Source organism: Bombus fervidus, chromosome 2, assembly GCF_041682495.2.
Source record: "Bombus fervidus isolate BK054 chromosome 2, iyBomFerv1, whole genome shotgun sequence".
Lineage (NCBI taxonomy): Eukaryota > Metazoa > Arthropoda > Insecta > Hymenoptera > Apidae > Bombus > Bombus fervidus.
The window spans coordinates 14,371,765-14,393,075 of record NC_091518.1 but is presented as its reverse complement, the minus strand read 5'-3'; the positions used below and the strand labels follow the sequence as shown (position 1 = coordinate 14,393,075).

The window sequence follows — 21,311 nt, the reverse complement described above, 5'->3', positions numbered from 1 at the left end:
TCATTGTACGATCACAGATACGTTCTACAAAATCCATTTCAACAGTTCTCGATATTTCTAATCCTCTCGAAAAATCCTAATTAATAACACCCCAAGCGAACACCCAAAACGAAAGAACACGGCGACTTGCACCTAAGACCATCCTCGTCTCTCTGTTGCAGGATTAAAGGAAGAACGCAAAGGCCCCGCGACGCTGGACTGTAAGTACACGCCGCTGAGAGGTTCTGGGATTTACCAGCGTGATTTCCAAGAGGAAAGGTGGTGGAACTGGGAAGAGATAGACGAACAAACTAAGCGAGAGGAAGCAGAGGGAGCGGACAGCCGCTGAATAGAAAAAAAGCGATAAAAGAGATATCTTTTGAAAGGAAGAAATGGAGCACAGAGGTTCGTCCTTGAGATACATACATCGTGCTTGTAGCGTGCAAAGTGCGACTGCGAAAAGCGAATGGACTTGGCTGTGGCGCGCGTGCACGAGCCAATCGTTTCGGCTTAGAGAAGATTTAGGAATTACGAGAATTACGTCAAAGTGCCTGCTTACGCACTAGTACGTAAAGCAAGAAGATGTCATCGCGAGAGAACAGATAGTCGCGAAGGGAAGACGCGCACTGAATCGCACGTCTGTGACATTCGGTGGAAGTTTGGCGAGAAACGCCATCTCTTTGGACGAAACAGGATGGTACTCGTCCTTCGTCGAGCAGCAGTCGAAAAGAGTTCGATGCGCGAAACATCGTCCAAGTTACCTCGTTTCACGCGTTCGACGATTCTTTAGTCAACCAATTGTTCATCGTCGATCGTTCCGCGTGTTTAACTGGTCTCCGATTCTGTAAATAAAGAGGTCGTCGTACACTCGTACGCAAGATTCGTTTAAAACTTAAATAAATCGGTAACGCGTCGAATATCGTTCGTTTTGTATATAAATCGCGGATGGAGGAACAAGCTGATAAGTTCAGAATATTTCTCGTTCCTCGTCCATCTGTATCTGTTCATCAGCGGATCTTGTCGATTCCAAGAGTCAAAAGAACCCGCAAACCACACGGGCAACGTGCAAAGTAGCAGCCATTTCAGGTTAACTCATATAGTTCACGCGAAAACTAGCTTGGGGAAGTGTTGGTCTGATCATAGATCGGTCCATTCATAGTTGAACTCGTTCAGATTTTTCAACGTTTGATCAATGAGAAATCGTTGGAATCACGAACGATGAAAAAACGAGCAACCCTTGCATGAAGTCGGTTCTCCGTACCTTCGACATAACATGACTCGCGTAATGGCACCCTCGTCCGTTGGGGATATCCGTAGAAAAGAGACGAAAGGAGAAGATGAAGCCGGATCGTACAGGCGCTACTCTATCCTTAATCTACCAGTAACTCTTTAATTAAACTCGCGATGGAATATTCTCGTGTACACGAATACGCCGCCGCGCCGTTCACATGGACAGAACGCTACTAGTGGAGCACAGATTTGGCTTAAATCTGAATCTTTGAAAAATTCGTCGAGATGTAGTCGAATCCACCGTATATCGGTATATATGTTGGCGCGGTTGAAAAATCGACGGATAGCGGAAGTAACTTTAAAAGTGTAGTCCCCGCGCGATACCATCGTCGATGGACGCTGCGCCATTCACGAAGGATGGATATTACGGTGAGATTTAAAGAGGAAAGAACGGTAACAGCAGCGGTAAACTAATTAAGAGTAAAAATTCGTCCTTTTTCCGTGCGGGCACTGTGCACTCGTGATCCATGAAGGACTTCCGGTTTCCTGCGTCCGCGGCGCGCGCACCACGAGAATTCGCCGATGCGATAACGTGTCTACTTTTAATTAGCATCGTACTTCGTCCTCGTTACTTTCAACCGTCTCTCTGTGCAATATGTTGCTTTAGATCGTATGCTCGTTGATCGCTTAAATATCTCGTGATCGTGTTCTCGCGAGCCCAGCCAAAATGGAAGTTTCTCGCTCGATATGTAAGTTGGCGCGTGTGTGTTTATATGTGTAGCAAGATCGATCGCGATCCATTTATTCTTCGGCCCCCTTAATTTCGTAGATCTTCGTGATCTCGCGCGAAGGGAATATGGTCACGATGATTTCGCTCGAGTTCGCTCGAGTCGCGTTGATCCTGGACGAGCAAGAGAAGCGAAATTGATCTATAATAAACGGGCGGAGAGCGAGATGCGCGGTGCTCGAGATTGTTGGTATTTTTTTATATTATATGTATATCGCATAAATCAATCCTCCTTTCGAAAAGTCTGATCATCGACAGTGGTGGAATCTAGGCATTACGCGTCGACTCGCAAATGTTTCTCGAGGCTCCTACTGTAGTGAAGAACGAGCAGAGAGGACCGATTCGTGAATGAGCGTGGAGCACAGAGAGAAAGAGAGAAAGAGAGAGAGAGTGAGAGAGAGAGAGAGAGAGGGTGTATGTGTGTGTGGATGTTGGTGTGGGTGTGGGTGTGTGTGTATGGATGCAGCGAAACGAACGGAGTAAAGACAAAAAAGAAACTAAAATATAAAAATCGACTATCATTTTGTACTTTGGCATGTGTAAGCGAGTGTGCGTGCGTGTTATCGTCGAAGTTTTGTGTTGTGCAAGGAAGAGAGAGGGAAAGAAATTTTAGAGAGTGTCAGAAGCTGAGAAGCAGGTCGATGGGAGAAATTGTACATTGTTTTGTAAAGAATACATTTATTTATATCTGTGATAATGGGCGAGGTTGAAGAGAATTAACGAGAGAAAAAAAGAAAAGAGTTGCAAGCGAGAGAGAAACGATTGGAGAATGAAAGGAAGAGTGAAATATATTACGTACTTGATTAAAGGAAAGAAGAAAGAACGAATCAAGGAGGAACACTACGGTGCTAGTGTACTTCGACGAAGATGGTCGGTGCTCGTGCATTCGTTGACACGTATATCATAATGTAATAATAAATAGAGACTTGATCATCGTTTTGTAAATAATCATCGCAGCGTGTAACTAGGTGATAACATCGAGGATCAAGCGTATCGCTTGTATCATCTGTGAATACAGGCGAAAAATAAAAAAAAGAGAAAAGAAAATAAAAAATAAAAAATTAAAGAAGAATCGTAAGATTAGGGAAAAAATGAGACAAAGAATTTTACGTGTTTCTTGTACACGATCACAGAGTGATCCCTCGACACAGAAGAAAAAGAGGAAATGAAAGAATATCTGTGTGAATATATATACAGGTATTAAGTATATAGAGATATATATAAATATAAATATATAAATATATATATATATATATATTACGATTAATAGGTTCTATTTGGTTGTTCTTACGAATTCACTTGTAAATTAATTAAACTGTACATAGTTCTGAATGTGAATATAGACAGAATATATCTATTATTATTATTATTATTATTATTATTATTATTATTATTATATTAATTTTATTATTATTATTGGTAACATCATATTATTATTATATTATTATATTATTATTATTGTCTATTACCATTATGAATTCATTATATTAAAAAGGAGACTATTATGTTGTACATTTACACCTTTTATTTTCGTTTCTTTCTTTTTTTTTTTTTTCTGACCTTGGTCATCCCAAATTATCCTCCCTCCCCTTCATCAGCGAAAAATTAACGTACGCCAATAATATGGTTTTGATTAAAAACGTAATATCGTCGTTTTATAGAGTATTTAAAACATGCGAAATTACGTTGTTATCCATTTGACGAAATCATGAAAGATTACGACGACGATTATTTTAGAACGGCCGAGTAGTTTTGCGTGATTTAGTAGATTCATTTAACGTTTACTCTGACGTTCCACGGTCGATTTAATTGGCACTTTCGAGTAGGCGGAGTTCCAAGTGTACAGCACGAAACGATATATTACATCGTCTCTTCTTCAAACAAACGTATGTCTTCATTAATAATCGGAGCGTCGGGGATGAAGTATTACTAATACCGTTACTTCCACTTTATTTTGAACAATCATAATACGTAATCGCCCTACATACCGCGATATATATCATTTTAATATTCAATTTAAAAAGTAGCATCTACCCGACGATTAAAGCGACAACTGCCTTTAACAACGTATCTACATACACGCGTGAATCGAATATCAAATTTCCAATTTCCATACACCGGTTCCGTAATTTATTAATTTTCAAATTTGCCCAATAAAACGAGAAGAACGCGTATAAGGATATTAGCGGTTAACACGAGCATCAAGCTGGCATAATTAGGAGAATCGATGGGTATCGGTGGGCCAACCGGCGGTTAAGCGACCGGCAATTATCGGCTTTGCAAATTCATTATAAACTAATTTCGCTTGGCTTTATATCGCGCGTCAGGTGGAAACGGACGATGGGGCGGTTTACACGGTGTTCCGTGTGATTTTTACGATCGTTTCGCGCTCTCCCGCTCGCTTCGATCGCCCACGGCGTTATTTACAGGTCGGATTTATGCTTGAAAACTTCCCACGAAGATTCAAGGTTCGCCGGTTCGTGACGCATAAATCAGCCCGCCGCTTGTCGCGCGTCGTTCGGAGAAAGCTTCGCTACGAGCACGACTCTTTCCACCCCGCAAAAACGCGCAATTGTCTACTTTGTTAGTTAGATTTATACGCCGCGCCGTGTACGAAATCGTTGGTACGTCGTGCCAGCATCGCCTTCTGTCTTCTTCCTTCGACGATGGGATTATTCAGGTAGGAATGGCGGATTCAGGACTATCGATTGACAATAGCGCGACACTGTTCTACTTGTCGAACAGACAAATTTGTATGAAACACGTGTAACTTTGTTTCTGATATTGGGACAATGTTATTAGCATTCGCCTAGCTTACAGATTTTCCAACGCTTCTCAATTTTCACGCTGTTGCTACGATAACCTGCTTCCAAATGAAAATATACCAATGTATATTGGTATTCATTGAAATGAGAAAGCCTTTAATCAGTCAAAACAGAAAGAACGTACTCTGAAAAATACGATTAACACCAGCTCTACCCTATAAAACATCTACCCTCGACTGCTACACGCTCTTCCCACCTTCTCAAACTTCTTTCATTCGAAAACAAAGATGATTTCCCAGAGTGCGCAATAAAAATGATTCTCTTCCACGACTCGAACGCGAGGCAAGAATGCGTAGGCCTGTATAGCCGCGTACTAAAATCCTAAGAACCGTAAATTGAACAACAAAGGGGCCTCTACAGCCGTGACGATCCGTTAAGACAAAGGATCCGCTTGGCTATAAAGTCGTAATCCTTCTGATCGGACGTTCCACGTTGCGGCGCAGTGGCGCCGTCTATGTAGAGGACGGTTCGCGCGCCAAGGCAGATGCAGCGTGGTTTACAAGAAGAGGCCGCGACGCGATGGCCCTTATATCATCCTCGAAGAAATATGAGATCTCGCAGCCGGCTGTTGAACGTGTCGCGAGGCTCCGCGGGTGCGCGGAAACCTTTCGTAACGTGCGCGCCACAGCGGTTAACCGTCCCCGACGCGACCGGATACGCCTTGCCTCGTTTCGTTTCCTCCCGATGAATATGCACGCGCCCTCCAGAAGGGAAACCCAGCGACGTATTGCGATGATTTAACGCGTGCGCCGCGCGTGCCTGGCAAACGACAGAATAGCGCCTAGCAACCTGCTTCGGTGGGTCGTCTTTCAAGTTTTTGACGAGTTTATCGAAACGTTGACATCGAACAATTTGAAGAATTTTATTGCAATACGTCAACAAGTTGAAACAACGCACGAAAGACAAGAAAAATCTGAAATAACGGAGCAACGACAAATCGCGAAACGATGGAACGTGAGATTAAACGAAAGAAACCTGTCTGTCTCTCGTGAAAGACGAGGTCGTGCTTCAAATTTGCCCCGGTGAAACGTCGCAAAAGAGCGGCCAGTTGGGTCGCGAATATCGTCAGGATAGTAATATTAATAATAAGAATAACAACGTGCAACGAGGACCATATCGATAACCTCGTGCAGAGCGGTCGGACATTACCATAAATTTGAATGTCCACGCGTCCCTCTTCACCTCTCTATTCTCCTCCTTTTTCTCGTTGTACCATTTGGTCCCTAGCATCGAACACGACCGGTGTTCTTTCTTCGCGGAGGCTCATCTTCCACGTGGTTGAATCGTCTGCCTGCGACTGCAACCCCTTTTACGGCTTGCTTTATGGCAAAGACTCAATTTGGCCCTGGCTGTTGGTGCCCGTTCCCGGTGACTAATATACCGGGATGCACCGCGTGGGGTGCAACCGTGATGCATCGTTCGCGGTGTTCCACGTTCATGCCAGCCCCCTTCCCTTTCCCTTCCCGTGGAAGATCGTTCGTCCGTTGCGCTTTCAACCTTACCACGCTCGTGTTCCCTTCGACTCGTTGCCATTGAATTTTTGGCAAATTTCACTCCACGGTAAATTGTCCGTGGAAAATAAATTTTAAACGTTTTAGACGTTGGATGAATTACGCAGTAGGAAGGTTTAACATTGTTCACAGGGATAGAGTGGTATACGCAGGCACGGGAGGTCTTAATCGATCTCCTATCTGATCGTAAATGTCGCGTTGCATTGGAGCAAAGTGTCGCTTATGAAATTAGTTTGATATGCTTGTTAGAGCAACGTTTCTATGTAGATCGTGACGGAGATAGTGTACGGCTATGTTCAACTTGCGTGCCTCATTCGAATGGATTTAATGAGCCGGTAATGACATCGGAATGGCTACGGCAATTACCGAGAAATTGCTCTATCTACATCTCGAATATTTACAAACAAGAAAAATTGACCATAGATATATATTTCGTATGCCGTACCACACGCTACGAAGCGCCAACAAAAATTTCAAAGTACGGACAACGTGTGACTGTAAACGGAACGGTGCAGCACAGCGTTCGGTCGACGTTCGATTTTCTAAAAGCCATTCGTCTTTGGACCATCCTCGAAGAGCCGGAGGAAGTGCAATTCGCTCGAAATTTTCCATCGTAAATTCCAACTGTCCCAAGACGTTTTATTTTCGAGTTGCCGCGAGAGAGTAAGGGGCCACTCGCGTCGGAGACGAACGAGTATTCACAAGCACACGCAGCTCTCGCGAGGACCACGAAGAGCAGCACATTGGGCCTCGTCTTCCTCGCCGTGGGACACCGCTCCGCGCTAACTTACGCCGGATTACGGACACTATTTCATCGCACTACGGACACCCCTCGGGCTCGACCACCATTTTCTTCCTCTCTGCCTTAACCTCTCTTTTTTTCTTCTTCCTCTTTCTCTTCTTGTGCGATCCTGTAAAGAGCTCTTCCCTTTGGGTGTCGTTTTCTTCTCCGAAAGAAATGAGTTTCTTGTTTCGTTGCGAACGTTGCACAGAATTCTGATGCTGTAACAACAAGTGTTTCGAGTAATTGTGAGATTTTTTAAGTATTTCCAGTGTTAAATAAACTACCAATAAGATACTTAGCTTCCATGAAACATAGTAACTACGTTAATAATATCAGAAGATACGTCAAGGAGTATAAATAGTAAAAAGGAAAAGTACGATAGTCGAAAGACTTATTTCAAATATCGCATCTGTATCGCCCTCTTTCCTCTGGTCGATACGTTCGATCTAACGACGCTTTAGAATCTCATACCAAGCGGATTCTCGAAACGATAAACCACGAGTCGTCGGGTTCATAGAGCCCAATGTATGTACTTGATATAAACCAGAGGTTGGTCACTGCACCGCGTCGCTGAAAGGAAATGTCATGCAGAGGAGCGTAATAAGGTACGAACGATCGCGAGGGTCTCCAGAATTCTGCTCGAGAGAGGGACAAGGTGAAACGGTATCGCAATCAAAAATCTGTAAGCCAGGTATGCAAAGCGTGTGCGTGATTAAAGCGAGTCGCGTACTACGTCGAATCGGGCCGGATTTGATCGGATTGGATCGGATCAGATCGGATCAGACATTGTATCGCGGAACTAGTTGCGCACTGGTGCGAATCGGATCGAATCAGACGTTGGTACCCTGCACCACCGCTTTGGACAAGCAATAGCGCAAATAGATTGTCGCTGAAAGGAAAAGAAAAACCCTCGAACAGATCTATCGGTCTTTCGTTTTCAGGTCGGGCAGGAGGAAAAATCGCGCGTCGTTCAAAAACCGACCGGGAGAATTAATAGGACGATACGAGTATACGATGGAGAAACGAGAAACGTAAACCTCCGTACCGTACACCGATAGAGAACGTTCTTTAGAAAGCAGTTGAAATCGCTCGGATAAGATAAGCTTCCAACGCGGACTTTCATGTTCCTAGAAGAGGCTTCTTAACTTCTACCAGGATTTTTAGTCCCGTTGCGTTTAAGTTAGACTTTTGCACTTTCGACGGTACCAGGTTCTCGTATTGGATGATACATAAACCGAGAAACTAGCAACTCTTTCGTCCTGGTAATGATTATAAATGTATTTCTTCATAGTCGATTACTCGGTCTTTCTGCAAAGATTTGCTTCGCGCAAATTAGGTTTTTGTTTCGAAAAGATGTCCGTTCTCTTTGTTTGCATTTGGAACAGTAAATAATCAGAGTAGGAGTGTAAACAAGCGCACAGAAACGTAAATGTAAATAAAAGTGGAAATGTACATAAACTAAACGTATGTAATACGCGATAACATCGTGTCCCTGACTTTCGAAGATTCTTCTATGAGACCCAATGGGAAGAAAAAGACGCTACAAACAAGTGATCAGTCTACACGAAGGGAGTAAATAGTTCGATAGTTCAGTGTCAAGTATCTCTGACATTAACTATAGAAAGGTTACAGGTTTAGCAAAAAACGTCACGAAAGAAGTAAAATTTGTAGAAGACGAGACAGTTCAATGGCCTTAAACTTTCAATATATTCGATTCTAGTTAATTCTACGTAGATCCTTAAAGACATTTGAGAAAAACGATGCTTCTTATTTCCCGCGTGTCAACGAAATCTCCGCGCGACAATATCGAAACGTGGCAGCTGAAACCGGTCGGAGAAGAAACTGGCCGGATGGAGTCATCGAGGAAGAGAGGATCGTCGCGATCGGGTGGACACCCCCGACGGCGCGACGTTGTCTAAAACTTGGTCCGGATGAATGAAGAAAACCGAGAGAGAGCAGCGGGTGCACGGACTAGGACGAGCCGGCTCACGCTGCGCTGGAATGCCAACTTCCATTTGGCCACGTTCCTTTTTCGACGACAGTGTTCGTGCTCGTCTGTCGGCTCGCTGTGCCATATACCGCAACAACCGACCGATCGTAAAACCGATTGTTCGCTAAAAAATCTTGCGATTGCCTTTCCTACCTTTTTTTATCGTTTTGTTACAACAATATCGTACAAGCTGTTGAAGCGATTAAAGAATACTGGATGGTTTACGAGTCCGGAAATAATATCGACAGGGTAAGGTACCGTAGTTTCAAAATGTTGTGAGAATAATAGCTAATAAATATACCGAAATGAAATTAAAGACGCTAGAATATTGCTCAGCCAAAGAAAGACAAACGTAGACGAGAATCGCTTTCGTCACGAGCCCTTTGTTGTATCGTGAAATAAATTTCCATTCTTGGCTATTACTCTTGAGAAATTCTTACGACTGTTTTTCTAATTACTTGACAAAAAGCGTGTATTAACGATCGACGTAATGTCCTTAAACGGTTAAAAATTCTCGTACCATTTTTATATTCTAGACGATCAAGGAATTGAAAAGGAGTCGCAGAAGCGCATGATCAAAAGTATAAAGTCGTTGGACAAAGACCATAGGTCCACCTTAATGGCAATAATCCAATGAGCGAAATAATCGAGAGTACAAAATGGTGGTCAGATAAGAGGGAGGGAGGGAGAGAGAAAGAAAGAGAGAGAGAAGGTCGGCCGCGTGGCGTTGGGACGTGCAGGACAGTGGTGGTACGCTCGCACACTTATCTGGCAGTAAAGATGTTTACAGCGTGGTCTGCGCCGCCACTATCACTATCACCCCGAAAGAACGGACCACTCTAATTGATTTGTGGCTCGGCCGCTATCGGTGCTCGTAACTTAAATTAAATTACACGGTCAGTTCGTCCGCGGCGAGCGCTCACGCCTGTGAATCGAACGCGGGAGGTCTTCCGGTCCCTTTTCCACTGATTTTTCGCAACGATTACCTTTTCCCTGGACAATGCCCATTTTTCTCTATACATCGTGTCGCTCAACTGCATTTGTTTTCTCGTTATCGAGCTGATACGTTTCGTAGAATCACTTGTAGGAATTATCTTCGATGAGTTATTAGATATTCTTCTTAAGAGAGATCAAAAAATTGTTCCTTTGAGAACGATAGCAAATCGAAGCTGTTTATTCAAGTTTGAAATACTCGTGATTCATTTTAGTTTGGAACTTTTCTGTTCTTAATCTATGTGTACTTGACCCCTTACAGTAGCGTTGTAGGTAACCGTAAGAAATTCTTAATTTTAGGATATTTAAGATTAATTTCTATTCCATATCTCTTACGCGATAAATTACATTTACGATTTTTATCACATGAAATACAGGATATTAACTAAAACGAAGTATTCGTTCGAATAAATTTCGCTTATTTTCTCTATAGAAGCAAACGATCTCTAAGAGGCAACCGTTTAATGCAGTTACAGGTACCATCGAAATCCTGAAGATTCTGTGGTCGTCCGCGACAATTCGGAAGGCCTTGCAAGCCTCCTGTTTCATGCAGTTAATAGGGTGACAGAGTCAGGGATAGCGGTATCTAAATGGCCTTAATATATTACGATAAGTCGGCCGAAGACCAGAAAGACTTGTTCGTTAATCCTGATTTCCTTCAACCGGACGAATCGGAATTCATGAAAACGTAATGTCCCGAGATAGCAGCGTTTAGAAGCAGCGTCCCCGTCTATTCTCGTTACCGCTCTCGGTTAATACGAGTAGCCGCGTCTTTACGTTATTTCACGTCGAAAGTGCTTGTCGAATTTCGTGAACGCCGCGTATTAACGTTCACCGATGAAAGAGAAAGACGCGAGAGGTAGGCGGTCGTGGCGTGACGACTCGGTTATTCCTAAATAAGTTCATTATCGCCGATGACCAATCAGTGTCAGACCACGGGGAAGCTTCTGTCTGGTTAATTACCAGGACACGGTCATTTCGAGAGACGGTAATTGATTTCCGCCGGTGATTGGACCTGTCGCCCAGACACGCGACTTAATCTTCCTGTAATCCTTGTTAACAGTACTTCTTCTCCGATTCTCCGGTTTCACGTGTCCATCGTTCAAATATAAAGAATGTGTTTTACGACAATATCAGGAAATATTGGTTCTGGTAAAACCTCGTTTACCGCAATTAAATTTTAATAAGCGCGCTTTTATCGATCGAATCTACATATCTGAACGCGAACTTTTATCGTACAAAAAAAAAAACAATTGTTTAACAAGAAGATCGTCCACATTCTTCTTCGGTGCAAACACAATTTATCGTTCAATTCTTAAAAACAAGCATTAACTCTGATATTTCCATACATGTTCGTTCCATTAGAACGCCTCTTAAACGTTGTAGAACGAAAAGAATCGATCAAGGAAGGAGTCGCACGAGAGGTCGAAACGCGGCCGCTGATGCCCATGTGGAAGATCCCGGATCAATAATCCCCTTCGGTTTCCAGGTTTATCTACCAGTTTCCTGGTTCTAATGAAAAGGCCGAACGGCACGAAGTATCGCGTAGCTTCCGCAAACGAGATACGAGCGGTCGCTGCCGCGACTCGTTGTATCCGATCGCTGGCGGTTTAGCCGAACGAGGGACCACCCTGTCCATTCGGAATTCGGCGTCGTCGTCCACAGACTATCTGTTGCCGCGCGAGTAGGTACAAAACTGTCAGACGTGCTCGAAAGTGGGCACCGGATATTCCCCGTCCACTCGGGGCCCTATCTTATCGGCGACGTCGCCCAGAAAAACAACCCTCGTGAACTTGCACGATACTTCTCTCTCTCTCTCTCTCTCTCTCTCTCTCTCTCTCTCTCTCTCTCCTCTTCCCTCTTCGCCTCACCGTCATTTCGTCTTGCCGTTTTCTCCGCTCCCTTCTCCTACTCGAAGAAGGTTTTGCCAGCCTGTCGAAAAGCCGTGATTTAAAGTCAGCAGGCAAGCTAACCTGGCAGAGGTAAGCTTTCGCGAGGCCTGTCGCCACGAACGTCTGCAACCTGCCCGAACATTTATCCTGAAAATGAACAGCCTGGACAATGGGAAAAACAAAAGACCCTGTTGGAGCAAGGGCAACGACAACGCTAGTTACTTGGTCACGGATTGTCTGGGATTAGTAGAGAGCCTCTCTTTCTCTACGCTTACCGCCGCGCCTTCGTCGGTCGAGGCTGATCCTCCTCGTTAACCGAAATTACGTGACACGTCGATCGTCTGCCGCTTCCTACGCGCTGGATCGTTGTTAATTATTTGAAGGTTCGAATAGGTGTCTCAAGGTTTTTTTTATGTCTCACCTTGGGAATGAGACATCTTGGCGGTGTGTATAGTATTTTCTTCTGTTTTAGAGAAAGGTCTTATCTATTTGTATATAGCAAATGTAATTTTGTAACGTTACAATTTTTATATCTTCGCAAAGGCTCGAGTCAAAGAGATTTCGAGTAAATTTCGAGTACATTTTCGACGATAGATTTCAAACAGGGATATAAATCCGCGGTAAGGAACATTTTCTCTGACGCTCAGCTGTTCTCGAGAGTAATAAACCGTCGAAAGATTCGAGCAACGAACGAATTACTCGCGTATTCGGAATCGTACGGAGAGTGTGCGTTAGTCCGTTACATACGACGAGCCGTTAGTCGATAAGAATTTCAGGTGCGATGTTACGTGCATGTCGCGGGACAATAAACCTCGCGAGGCGAGGCACCGCGGAGCCAGCTTTCCGCAGCATATCAAAATTTACGACTAAGATTAATATTCCTCTCGTGTCAGAGTACAGTGTGTTTGTTGAGACTTTTCAAGATCGGACGATACCACCATTAAATATAATTACTGCTCTCTTAAATTACATCAAATTAACGAACGCTTCCCTTCCCCTGCTCGAAGCTACGCCCTCGTGTTTTACGCTTCGAACTCCTTCTGCGAGCTTTGTTCCTGTTGCTACGCCAGCCAATGGCGTTAAAACGACTCGACGGAGGATGCTCGAGCCACGTCAGGAAAAATGAGTTATCACGTTGAAGTGGTTCCACCCTGGAGCTCTCGAACGTCACGCGGATGTCTTAACCAACTCGGCAAGTCTTCTGCGATGCTTTCGCTTATTCTTGAGGTTATTAGATGTATATGAACGAAGGGACGCGTGAATAAATTGTAAGGTGGAAGATATATTTTAATACAGAAGTGTAAATACAAGTCGGAATATAATTTGAGCTGGTCCAGATCCGCACGCCAGCAGTGTTACCCTATGACTGAAAGCCCCGAAGCTGTAACATCAACCACATCTCAGTCCGCATCGGGAACCAGGCCACGCTTCGGAACCGATGGGCTGATGACGGAAATAAAGATGTGGCGACACTCGGCGAAGTGCCTAATGAACCCTCAATATCCCGACGGTCCTTTCGCCGAATATTCGAGAACGCCTAACAAACGCGTGGATAGTGGGGATATTGAGGGTTAAGATAAAGAATCGGATCCCACCGAAAGTCAAAATAGTTGTAAGAGCTTCAGTCTTGAAAAGTCGCGTCTGGAGTTCAGAAGTGAATTGTAGTTAGTGTAAACCAAGTGCTAAGAAATAAATTCTCTCTTTTTATTTCTTTATTTTTATCTTTTATTTTTCGTCTTCGATTTCTCTTTTTTATTTCACGTGACAAAGCCATCGTCGCCTGTGTACTGTTTATGGTCTGCCTTCGTCCCAGTCTTTTGTCTATACGCTGTCGATGGCTTCAATGCTTGAGAAAACTAAAAGACCAGATGTAGAGTTTTCTTAGAAATGGTGACCACTCCATCACTTATCGTGTAATAGGGTTATAGGTAATCGATAACAGTTTCAATTATATTTTAATTGCCAAATGCTGGAGCTAACGAATCACGAATAACCACGAAACGAGTAACCCTGATACCGTGAGAGTGGTATTCTTCCCTCGAATATGTGCGACCATCTTCCCCTCTCTGTGGTTCATTCACGCGCGTTCCCATTGATGGCGGAGGATCGCGGCACTTCCAAAGGAGGGAACTATGCGACGCGGATGGCGTAACGAGGAAGGCCCTCGCATTAATACTCCCGACGATCCCTCTGTTCTTTTTTGGTCGCGGCCCGTCGTGAGACCGCGCGCTGAAAAACGCCCGAATCTTCGGTTGCCTCCTAGGATACGCTCGATGAGAAAAAGCGGGCGGACCGTGCGGTCAAGACGTTCCAAGGATGTCGCGGTCACACCTGGACGCGGAACGCACCTCGAGCTTTCGGTAGGGTCGGACAGTTTTATAGTAATTGATCGTATCTGGCTGTGATTCCGTTTCTCCACTTCTGCTTTGTCCTCCGAGCGTGGATGCCGATCAATGGGGGAGTTCGGTTGCTCGTTTTTGGCGATGAATGGCTGGAATTTACGCGGTTGTGCGTTCTGAACGAAGTTCACTCGTGCTGTACACTCGTAGCTTCTTATTTTTTCATTGAACAAATTGAACAAAATTAAAAGGACTGGAGTATTCTTCAGTTTTCTCAAAAAATAAATGGGCAGGAGTCTTTTTTTTTACGAATCCTTCAATTTTGCAAGTTTCTCACTAGTCGGTTAATTCTTATCGGTTAATATAATCTCTTGCAATCCCTCCCACTTTAATTCGTGTAGTTGCTGTTATATCTAACAAGTGCTATTTCTTTTACGTAAATATTCACTTTTTTTTCTATTAAAAAATCTGATTGGAAATAGATACACATCGCGATACCCAGTTCGTCTCACACGAAACTTCGTCTAGAGGCACGCCTCCAGGTAAATCTCATCGTGTAAAGATCGATTTCCGTTCCTTGGAGCTGGTTCTCACGCGACACCTAAGTACGTTTACTATCGAGCAACTTGATTTAGGATTTCCTGCCGCAACCGTGGTCCAAGACGGTTAGGAACAATTCGTGGCATCCGAGAGGAGAATGTCGAGATACGAAGCGCGTTCCGAGGATGTCTCCGCGACACCTGAGAGCCCGTTTCATCGTGACCCGTTCACCAGGAACGTTGGACGTCCAATGATTACGTCAGCCGATCGTCGATTTCCGGCGATTTGTCACCGTCGATTCGCTGCTAGAAGGCCGTCATTATTTTAGAATAATCTAAAACCGATGGTGATTAGTGGAGGAGGCGTCACCTGCGCGATCAGCTTCTCGTTTGTGGCGTGTGGTCGCAGCCTGGCCCTTCCGCGACCGATTTCCAGCCACCGTCTCGACTATCCATCATCATCGGCGTTGCATGTGAAACGCGCCCTTTCGTCGCAGCGTGGTGTCGCCCCGATCTCTTTCACCGCGAGGCGTTGATACCCGATGACAGTGAAACGACAAATAAAAAGAGAATAATTTACGATTCGTGACGCATAAAACGTTGTTAATACGCAAGAGAGCCCTGAAAGCCCAGATTCTGAAAACTCTTTAACTGCAAATTCTGCTCACTCAAGGATTCCAAACGGCTGTCCAAGGCTTCGATCTTCTTCCGTAGTTTCATAGTTTGAAAATGTGGTATAAATTTGTGGACCGCGTCAGGAAAACGACACGTCGATCCTCGTTTTTGTACGGTAAGGGCCGAAGGACGGTCAGGTAGGTAGAAGACCGATAGTTTCACGAAAACCAACGTTAATTATTTGAAAATGGTCAAGGATAGCCTGGGGCGATCCCTCTTCATCTCGTAGCCCACTTGAAGCAACGTTTCGCTCGCGCGCCACTTCGACCCCTCGTAAACGCGGGGGTCTCGTGCCAAAATGTGATATTTCACGGTGACGCGGCTCTGAGAAGCGTGTAATATACGCCCGGCAATTTGTCCGTTCCTTTGCTTTACCGCCAACGGATGGGTCTACGAACGATTTTCTTCTATTTTCCAACGACCCGTGCAACCTACGGTTAGGCTACGAGTAGATTTGCTCAAATTGGCTAGAAAACATCCGAGGGTCATGAATAGACAATGTTAAATGATTTAGCAACGGTTGTTTGTAAGTCGTATTGTATAGAAGGTAATGAGAGCGGTGCAGAAAATGTAAGATTCGCCGACCCTTTAGGTACTTACGTTACAACCATTACTTCCAGCCGTTACAAATACATAGTTATACGGCTGTAGTAAATATATTGTTCTTACGGAAGAAGCGGGGCACGGCTAGGAACAAAAATCCTCTCATCCTTGCTTTCTTTTTGTTAAGGTTATTTGATGTATGTGGAATCAAAGAAACGCGTGGGTAAATTGTAAGGTATTGTAAGTATATATATATTGTGAATATTAAAGTACAAAGTGTGGAATACAATGTAAGCTGGTCCAGATCCGCACGCTAGCAATGTTACCTTGAGACTAAAAGAACCCCCGAAGCCAACGTCGCACATGTACCGCTTATGGTCTGTCATCGACGCATTCTTTTGTCTATGCGCTATCGATGGCCTCAGCGCTTGAGAAAACCGAAGACCAGATGTAGAGTTTTCTTAGAAGTGGCGATCACTTCAACGATTTTCACTCGTCAAAATAACATCAACCATTTGTTCGACGCAAGACTCTTCAAATCACAGGCTGATTATTGTGCGTTTTGTTAAGAATTCAGGAAAATCAAGAAGAAAGAAGTCGAGAGAAGGTCACGAAGAAAATTGGCGAGCAATTCGCGGTGGTCCGAGTCCGCGCGATTTCGTCGGACAATTTATTAGCCATTATCTGAAACAATGCGGCTACCTGGGCGCCAAAGGGCGCATACGGTTTACGGCGAAGGGGGAGAGGAATCGCGAGGGCGCGTTCGCCGCAGGAAGAGTAGAAAAAAGCAACGACGAGAAAGAAGCGCGAGCGGGAATCGCGGAGAAGGAGAGAATACGGTTGGCGTAAAAGCGGCGAAGAAGGGGCCTGACAGGGGATGGAAAGGGAGTCACAGAGGAGGCAGAGAGTACATAGGTGGGCCGCGTATACGAGTATGCACCTCCGATCCTCTTCTTTGACACGACGGACCGTGAAGGAGCAAGATCACGCGGGCCAGCAGCAAGACGAAGAGGTAGGAGAAGTGGAAGAAAAAGTCGCCTAATTGATGCTTCGTCTTTGTTTTGGTTAATTCCAACATGGTTCGGCCATTAAAACGTCCCGCTGTATCGGCGGGCCCGATCTCCGGTGCGAGATAAATGATGACACCCGCTCCAGGGGTACCATACTTACCACCACCACCGCCACTACCACCAGCACCGTCATCGTTCTCGTATCCGAGTATCCGTCACCACTACCAATCCTCGAGCTGATCCAAGACGGTGCACGCTACGTTTCCTTTTCGCTGCGGCCGCTATATGCGTTCTATCGAGGAGATTTCGTCCTTTTACACTTGAGGTAGGATTTTTCGAAAACGACGTTTGAAAATTGGTTAGAATATGTTTCTTCGATGTACGGCAAAACGGTAGAACCAACTATAAAAACGGCAGAACCAACTTCTCTCACAAAGAGCTATCCCCAAATTTTTCATTACCTACACGACGTTCAAATAATAGTGGATTATTTTACCGATTGGTATTCTGATAATCGAGATCCTCTTGTACTATAAAACAACACCTTGTAATGGTAGGTGATCTTTGCACGTGAACTGATACGTCTAACTGATAGGGTCCAGACACATGGATAGTGGACGTTGGTGCTGAGATGTGCGAATATCCACGTTAGTAATTTAACCAAAGAAACACACATCTAACGCACGGTTGCTAAATTTCATGCACGGTAAACCGTGTCACTTGGCAATTTGTCGACTGAAAGAAATAAGGACATCAGGAACCGCGTATTGCGTATACCAAATGTCCGCGTTATTAATGACGCGTCAACTGGACCAAGAAACACACTTAAAGATCGTGGATTGAGACGACTGTGTCGAGGAGCGTTGCGCAACGAGTGCGGTTCGGTTGATCGGCCGCGGATCAGTAAAATTATCGGGTCGCATCGATCACGGGTGAAGTTCCGCGTGGCGAAGGTGAATCGTTCAGGTGGACCTCGAGGTTGCCGCGCAGCGATGGACAGACCGGTGCCGAGAATAAGGTCAAGCGACTCGCCTCGACTCGCCTCGCCTCTGCCTCTGCTCGAGAACGTAGATATCATATCGGAGAGGACGAGCGACCGGCGAGAGTGTATAAATTTGTAAAGCCGGGAGCCAGGCCACTCAAGCCGGAGTGGCATTAACGGCCGGCAATCGCCACTAAAACACTAAAGTATTAATGTAAAACACATTCTGATAGAGATACCCCCACGCTACGTGCGTCCGCGTTTCTACCTTCAAGAACCGCTCGATTTTCGCAATCTTTACCTTTTCTTCCTGGTGCAGTCTGTTGTTTTCTTCAAGAAAATATAGCACACGAAGGTCTTTCGATGGATTTTTTATTGTCCCTCGTCCCTTGCCTTGATAATTTATCCAATTAAGAACACTACGGATTGTGAGAAGAACTTACAAGTTACAGATGGAAACTTGGAGACTTCAGTCGTACGGACAGTTGATAGAAATCGTAGAATATTTCGTATATCCTTCGATGATACACCGAACGTGCCAAATTTTTCCAACAACTATCGAAATAATTGTAACTCGTACTACAATCTTACCACGATTATTACTTAATTGCTTCAATTCAATTTCTCTCGTCCTGGAACACGTTGAACAATCACGGCGTCGCGTATCGGAATCGAAAGAGCAGCGATATTTCGCTAAAGGAGCACGAACCAGCGTTGCAACGTCGTGTTACCATCCGTCCTATCTATCCTCGACGTTCGATCCATAATTTCCCGTGGAGTGAAAGGGTGACGAACGTTTCGCAAGTCTCGGCGCATCGGACGAACGTTCGCGGAAGGTATCGAAGAAACGAATGGTACCCAACGCGCTCGGCTGGCGCGAACTAATTGCCGCCGTTCGTAATCAACCGATCGTCCGCTTTATCTGGCTCGACTCGCTCGACCTGTTGAGAAGCGTTTCGCTTTGCACGATTCGACGTGTTCGCGTATCGTTTCCTGTATGTACGACGTTGTAACCGGGGCCTCGTGGCTCGTTGAGAAACGTGATTGATGAACGTCCACGATGCTCCGGATCCGAGAAGAAAAACGAGCGGAGAAATCGTAACGCGATTCATGTTAATCCAGTTCCAGCTGGTGGATGTGAAATGGATCGATACCAGCCGGATTGCCAGAGTCGGGTTTAGTCGAATCGAAAAGTATCCGGAAAGGATTAGATCGGCCGTGGTGCGAGGTTCGATCGAAATGTTTTTGCGGGAGTACAGCTGCCACGCGAAAGGGAAAGTTTGGAATTCTTTGCGTCGGAACGTTACCGTGGATTGTTTTAAAACAAGTAAGCTATTATCGTGGATATCGAACTAAAACGATTCTTTTAAAGGAAAAGTTGAATTGTTCCCGGTTATGTACTCCTCGATGATTTATGTATTTGCTACCATATATCGTAGAAAGTATCGATACTCTAGAAAACGTTAATAACTTCGAGAGTTTAAAATGTCATATTCCAAACGTAGAGATATTCCCAATGATACTACCTCGATTCGATTCGCTTACACCATTCGTTACTTCCAACTTTCTCTCCACTTCAAGCACACCTGTAGCCTACAATAAGCACGCTACTTGCTCTTCGACTTCGACGTCATCTACGTATACCATGTGACTAGCTTTCAAAATTTCCTCGAACAACATTCAATGGCAAAATCGAATATTTCTTAATGAAGCACCGTGCAAAACGAGCGAATCTAGCGGAGATTCCCTCGAGGGATACTTGGAAGAAGAGTACACGTTTCCGCAGGCGAATAATTCCGTCAGGATAGCCGAGCGTTCCATCTCGACCAGCGTTAATTACCGTGGGTCGCGGTATCTGACCACGGGACGGAGGGAAGAGAACAGGACAAGAGTGGAACGCAGAAACAGAATGAATGGCGCGGTCGCGCACCACGGAGGAGGCGTTTAATTAAATTAACGCTTAGCGAGATTAACAACAGAGGTGCGAGCAGAGATCCGAGATGCATAATGAGTAGCCGAGTGACCCCCAATCCCCGCTCCCACCCCTGTAGGGCCCAAGGTTCCCCGCCACCCGAGCCGCCTCCCGTTCAAGATTCTTTGGGTGGTCCGCCGCCTCCGTTACCGGCCCATTCGGGCTCGTTACCAAGCTTGGCGACACATTTTATTGCCACTTTTCGTTCGCTTGATTATTTCACGCTTTACGAGGGCCCGCGTTCTGCTGCTCGCTACAGCTCGTCTCCTTCGGGACATCCGGTCGTTCGAATTCCCCCGATTATAACCTCTCGCTCGATGCACGACCGAAATGGAAAGCATGAAAATCCAGCCAAGATCGTTCGTCGACTAAGATGATTCGTCGAGATTTTTGTTTTCGAGCAGCATTGACCATTCGTATTGTATTTTCTCTATTAATTGTTATTAAACCGAATGAAAGTCTTGCGTTTATAGAGTCCGTAACATCCGACAGTTGTATTTAACATTACGTTCTTTTTAACAACCATCGAAAACTGTAGATAAAATATAACATCGGAAGCCAAAATTTCCATGCAACGCCGGCACGTTCCAACGACGCTTAGAGGATCGGCCTTTGTTTCCTGGTTTGGTAATTGGCCGACCGTTCTATTATTTCGATGAACCGTACGGTCGGCTACAAATTTAATAAAGCCGGGTTAGTTTAATGGTTTGCGCGGTGGTCCGTCTATGGTGTTGAATCGAGAGAAGGGAGGTTTAATGATAAAACGACTAGATCCTCGGAAAGATAACGGTACGTAATTAAATTCAACTTGATTTTATTGCCACGGACAGGGTCGCGTTTATGTGGCTTTTATACCCTGTGAGCAAATTCTCAGGCCACGCTTCGATGCTGCCTCGAGAGATGAGCATTATACGTCAAGCGAGGAGGTTCTTCGACACTTTATCACCGTAATTTCATGCTGCAGCCGCAAATCCTCCTATCTAACGCGTTTCCAATTCGTCCCTTTGTCGCGTACGATAAATTTCTGTGGAACGATTAACCAACCACTTGATGTCTACTACTGAGAACGTTTCCTTAAAAATGCACGGAGCGTCGCTCACCGATTTGCATCAACGAATCCATCGGTACTCGCCGGACAAACATCGACAAGTGATTTCTTTTTTATTCCACGACAATAGAGTCGATTGTCTCGATGTAAACAATGACCATCCATTGTGCCTGTTATTACAGAGTTTCGTGTCGCTTCTGGACGCGTGGAAT

At 44.9% G+C, this 21,311-nt stretch overlaps 2 protein-coding genes across 3 annotated transcripts in view; one reads left to right on the top strand and one right to left on the bottom strand.

The window, feature by feature from the left end:
* The window catches only part of LOC139995245 (homeobox protein araucan), a 76,011-nt gene extending 72,490 nt beyond the window's left edge, over positions 1 to 3,521 (top strand). For both annotated transcript variants that reach the window (XM_072018518.1, XM_072018527.1), the window contains exon 7: positions 162 to 3,521. The gene's annotated coding sequence lies outside the window, so the exon portion shown is untranslated. The remainder of the gene's footprint in view (positions 1 to 161) is intronic.
* LOC139995334 (uncharacterized) overlaps positions 1 to 21,311 on the bottom strand; it is a 307,852-nt gene that overhangs the window by 193,152 nt on the left and 93,389 nt on the right. The gene's annotated exons all lie outside the window — the stretch shown is intronic.